This window comes from Tribolium castaneum, chromosome 3 (genome assembly GCF_031307605.1).
Source record: "Tribolium castaneum strain GA2 chromosome 3, icTriCast1.1, whole genome shotgun sequence".
Lineage (NCBI taxonomy): Eukaryota > Metazoa > Arthropoda > Insecta > Coleoptera > Tenebrionidae > Tribolium > Tribolium castaneum.
In genome coordinates, this window is record NC_087396.1 from 11769733 (window position 1) to 11775732 (window position 6000).

General features: G+C 39.1%; 1 long non-coding RNA gene across 1 annotated transcript in view; it reads right to left on the reverse strand.

Annotated features, from left to right (window-relative positions):
- The window catches only part of LOC107398327 (uncharacterized), a 54916-nt gene extending 49276 nt beyond the window's left edge, over nt 1-5640 (reverse strand). Inside the window, exon 1 of the long non-coding RNA XR_010333635.1 lies at nt 5436-5640. This is a non-coding gene — a long non-coding RNA (uncharacterized LOC107398327). The remainder of the gene's footprint in view (nt 1-5435) is intronic.
- Nucleotides 5641-6000: the final 360 nt, after the last annotated feature.

Below are 6000 nucleotides of genomic sequence, written 5' to 3' on the forward strand. Positions count from 1 at the left end.
CTGTAAAAAATTGGGATAGTGTACCGGGTTATCTCATCCCATTAAGCTGCCTCCTTAATGAATTGTTTAACGAGCTTTCACACTGGATCCCCAACATGTTAAAACGTAGAAATCAATACAGGTAATTTCATATTTATTTTTAATGGCTAATCCAAACTCTCAATTTAATAACGATTAATTTGAAATGAAAAATTTTAATTAATTTCGGTATGATGCATAATTGAAATTGAATTCAAATAAAATGAATATAACCTTCATTGCGCAAAATAAGTTAAATTTCGTCTAAATTCGTGGCGTAATAATGCAGTTCCTAGATGTATGGACTTGAATGCATGTAAATCATTTCGGAACTAAATTATTGCGGCAGGAACAACAAGGATCGCAGGACTGCAGGAGGGTTGTTCATATTCCCTAATCCAGGGTAAATCCTTTCGGTGATCGCGGCAAAACATGGACAAAAAATTGCCTGCATTTTCCATAAAGCGATTCGGAGAAGACGAGATCCGTAATAAAGTGCTTCGCCATTCCTGGCGCAAAATTCACTTCAAACAGACGTCGTCATCGCACCTAACGAACCCTGAACGTGTGCTTTTTGTTCCTGGCGCGCGATATGTGCGAAAAGATAAATTTTAATTAGTGGTGATTTTCGACGTGTCCGGAAAGCCTTGCCAGAATCAATCGCGATAAGGTGTCTGGAAGAGTGCACCGGGGATCATAACGAGTCCAGGAGGGCGGCTGTCTCCCTCCGTAATCCCGAAAATTGAAAATTCCCCATTCCTCGTCCGGTAAAGTCGACATTCCCGGCGAGCTTAGCGCGCAGCTTAATAACGAGCGACATGCAGTTAAATGTCATTTGTTTAATGTTACGCCGTACGCTGATATTAATACAATGTGACATTTAATTTATGACAACATAAAATCATAAAGAGAGGCGTTTCAGCGAACGCTCGTTGCGATTTATGGCGAGCCGACCCGGATCTGTATGCAGTATCGCGACGAGAGTCCTTCCGGACTCTATCTGATCCTGTGGCCAGGTGATAATCACTTTAATGAGGGCTTTCATAAATTTCCAACGTTACACGTTTACACCTTGGAGCGCTGGCCATTCCGGAGTGTCACAACGGTGTACATTGCGACTGCAGACCTAAACTAAAATCTTTTTTTCTATGAATAAATAACTATTTTGTAAATCTTTCAGTTGTCTGTTGTTTTTAATAATAATGACCGTTAACCGCGACCGTTTATTACAGATAATCACAATTTGGTAATTATTTGACTAACATAATGACTTTCATTATCGCACTAAGTGCGGTGGTAATTTTATTAGTCCACGAGCGCCATAATTGCTTTAATAGTGCCATAGCTAGAGACCTTATGCGTTATATACAATCAAATTATTTTGTCGCACGGTCGATTTATCTCAAAATTGAAGCAAATTATTGATTTTGGAGCTAATATAGATGGATTTATGTTGTAAATAAGATTTTAATCTCCGTTTAAGTCATTTTTGTTTGCTTCTTCCGATCTTATTTGTCTTTTATTCCCAATACATTATTGATTTAACTGATGCAGGGTAAGTTGTGTGTCGCCTGTAAGATTATCTCCATGTAATCTGCGCTACAATTAATCAAAGCCCTGTCACTAATTTTCTTATTTTTGTTCATCTATCTGGCAAACTGTAGTAAAATTTAGTTAATTGTCTTGAGCAATATGAGCGCTTGGTTTTATGCGCGCTATAACACTAACTATAAGCAATAGTAAAAACTTTTCATTATTAGACAAGTGTGAAGATCTAGGAACGGAGCTCAGCTATGGGAGTTTTTAAAGCTGTTTATATAATTATGAGCGTTCTACAAAGTTTATTATTCGCAATAATTCTTTTATTGCTGAGGCAGATTCTTAAATGAATATAGAAGAGAAAATTAATTTTTATTGGAGGTTTTCTTGTTTGCTATGAAAGCAGAATTAGAAACAATGGTAACAACGGAGTTTTGATTAATTAAGACACTTGTTCTAAAACAACAATACTTATATAAAAGGGAGTGTTCAAGGAACAGGAAAACAGATTGAACTTTGACAATACAATTGAGCTGCAACCACAAAGCTGCATTATGTTTTTGAACTTGAGCGGCTTACTCAAGCAAAAGATGGGATTTATACAATAACGCGAAAATTTTAATGATAAATTGATAAGCAAGGCTTTGCTCTGTGGCGTGTTTTATAACTAAATCTGACAAAGGCAGGACTCAGCCAAGATCGATAAAAATAAAATAAACCATTCGGTTACTGAAATATGAAAAACACAATTCGCTGGGTTCGAACGGTATTTATTTAAAGGGCTCTTAATCTGCTTAAGTTTTGTGTAAACTGACTAAAACTGGGCGCATAGAGCGCGCCAGTGTGTAAATTTTGATCAAATCCAGCTCCGCCACCCCTTCGTAAGTCCTAAGTTGATAGGCAAAATAGACGAAAGGGATAGTTAAAGTCACTTCGACAAGGTTGGATTAAGGGGATTCAGCCTTCCCCAATTTGGTTAATTTGGTTTTCATTCAATTTTGCGGAGTTGGTTATTCTTGCCTCAAGTGCATTTTAATTTCTATCGTCGCATTTAGTAATCGGTGAATCCCCGGACGGTTCGAAGCGACACTCTTTGATTAATTTTTGCAAACATCTTCGCCAGACAGGTACTCTGGGACGGCTTATTTACCGTGAAGTATGACGGTTTACCGGCAACTTGCGGAAGTTGGGAGGATGACAAATTACTGGAGATACGGTATGACAGGGACAATTTGCGGAATAACCCTGTACGGGGTGAATACATGAATGATAGAGTCGGTGATGCAGGTTTCTGCGACCGCGGGATTACCGTTGAGCCGGCACATGTTGGAAATCCTCCAAAGAAGGCCCCCATCTGGCGCATTATCTTCTGTTTATCCATCATCGCCGCCGCCGCCGCCACCTTCTACCAGATGAACTTTATTAAGTGACCTTTCGGGGAAAAATGCCGACTATGGAAATGTCAAAGGACCGACATTTATTAATGCCCCGCGAATGAGGTGAATACACCTCTATTTTTCTTTTTTACACCACGCGCCAAAACGTTATTTACAAACAAACAATATTTTCAAAGTCGGTATATCAAAGTCAAAAGTTTACGCGTTTGAGAAATTGCGACTAACACATTTTCTCTTTTGTGCCACCTTATTTGTAATTCTGGACGAATATTCCTTTTTCTTTGGATGCTCTCTGCCTCGGATCTATTTTTCGACGCATCAAGGCGTCTTCCCGACATAAAAGACACATGTAACTGACCGCCAATTATTTTGAAGCCAGATTGGACTTTATTTCGCCACTCTAATCGTTTTTGCACAACGATCCTATTTATTGTGCCATTCTCCGGAAAATGGGGAAACAACTATTCAACTCGGATATAATAAGACAGAGAAGTTAGAAGCGAACACTGACAAACAATGTTTTCCCTTTAGGATAAAAGACAACCCAATTAGTAAAATGCTACATCTGACCTCTAATTATCTCGGTTAAAAATCGTGTTAAAATCTAAATAAGTTCGTACAACTCCGTCAATGAAATGTATCAACGAAGTTTAAGCCAAGTTAAATCACGATTAATTGCTTTGAGTACATAACAAGACAGGAGTTACCATAGAAGCGAAACAAAGTTTAAATTTATAGAAAAGCGGTAAACTTACTTGTGAAGAATTAATTACAATCCTGATTGTGTAAAGAACAACTAAAGTTGTTACCGAACATAGCTTGGCTTAGTATTTGGAATTAATTATTCTTTTGCACGGTGTTTTCGGCTTGAAATTCTGAATTGTTATTATAATTTTCCAGCCTTAAAAAACACTTAATAAAAAAATACGCAAAACTTTTACATATAATTATATTAGGCATTAAGTACATCATCGGAGAGATGAAGTATTTATATAAGAGATGAAGTTAATTTATATAAACCACCTTTTTTAATAAAAAAAGTATAAAGAAGAACTTTAAAGAAAATATTATTAGATGTCAAAGAGTTGCAGATGGATCAATAAATACCCTCCTATCGAACATAAAGCAGACGTAACATTTAAATTTTATTTGCTTTCGATCAATGCAAAAGGAAATCATCTGCAGCGTTTAAACTACTAGACTTTTTGTAATTTGTGGCGTACAAGCTCGCATTTTCGCGGATAGTGATAAATCAAGAGCAAACAAAATGATATTATAAAAGTGCTTTTTACATTTTACGGTTCAGCATGCAAGACAAAGTTGTAAATTAAAATATAATAAAGCACCTGAGGTCGGGGTTCCCCGTTTAGTATTTTATCTCATTTAGCTCCGACTCGACGTGCGAAAATAAGAAACAAAATTTTATTTTAGTTTTTAGATTTAATCTTCTTTAGTGAAACTGGAAGTTAATGGTTATTTATGACTCTGTTTCTTTTTGCTTGGCAACACATAGTTACATCCGAGATGCCGTTGTGCAAAAGAAAAATGCGAACCCTTTGACTCTCTTTAGAAAAAACCATCCGATCGGAAAAATCTGTGAAAACTCCATTTAACCCGATCCGCTTCCGTCTCTAAAGCTGGTAATTAGATTAATTAAATTTGCTTGAGGAAGTAATTTGGATACAATTTCCTAATTAATCGGGCAAGTATCTTGACACCTTTTCCACCTCTTGAAAATCGTCTTCTTTTATAAATCCGATATTCGCGTCAGGTAATTCGAATAAAAGTGAGAAAAGGAATATAAATAGCGGACTCACAATGGGTGTACCATTAACAGTGTATATGCGGCGAAATAAATCTCATCCGCGGCACTAAAGACCTTTCGGTTTCAGGGGGTGATCTTTAAAGTTCACGTTGTGTTGGTGATTTTTAATTCAGGGGATGGCGCTGTAAATCCAGCCGAGATAAGCGGTTCAAACCAATTTACAAAATAGAAATGTAAATTAATTACGGTGTAATCAGAAAGCGCCAGAGAGGGCAAAAGGGCGAAAACGCACCGCAGACGCGTTAATGTTTATGTTAACCAACATATGCCCGCGCGGGTGGCAACAGAAACATCCCCCGTATTCATATCTTCGATACGAGCCATAAATATAAAATGTTGTTTTTACGAGACCGCGCCGTGATATTATGTGTTTTATTAAGGGCGCTTTATTGACCTTTATTGACCCTTTTTGGGTCCGTCGAGGGCGGTTTTTGTCGCCCCGAACTAATTACTATCTGCATATCAAAGAGGCAAGAACCAAACGGGACTCTATTAAGGTGTTTCGCCACTTGGGCCCTTGAGGGCGGATTTTTTCGAATTTTCGGCCTACTTTCCAAATAGATGGCGCAGCGGGGCTTAAGGCCCTTTTGGCGCTGCAAATGGATTTATGCGTGCACTATTTATCCGATTGCCGATTAGACTAGAAAGAGACTCACCCCTGGCGCAGACTCGTCTCGCCTTCAGCCAGCTGACACCTGAAAACGCACCGCTGAAAGCGCCTGAGCTTTAGTCAAACTACCCGAGCAACAAAGCATCGCGCTGCGACAAATCACAAAGGCTTTTTGGAAAAAATGAGTGCCGTTTAGGCCGAGCCGACTGCGACACACCAGACGCGACAAGCTTCCGCGAAGTGGTGCGCGTCAATCCACCCTCACTTTATATACCGGGTAGGGGGGATGGATGCTGCGCGTTACCAAGCAACCTCGGATCATAATCATATCATACTCCGCCACCCCCCGGCGGGGGGCTAGGGGAAGGTGCCGGCTGGGGGTGGAATTGCTCTTTTACAACCTCTCTAGTGTGATCGACGACTGGCCGATATTGATAATAAACGGTAACTAAGGCCGTTTTTGGAGCGCATTGTCGCATAATTGATAATAAACGCGGATCGCGATGGACCGCTCATTCATTTCGGGCTTTTTTCAGAGGGGATTATTGTGTCAAAGTTTCACTTTGTTAAAAATTTAAGTTCGAGGTGCCATTAAAAGTTCGACGCCGTCA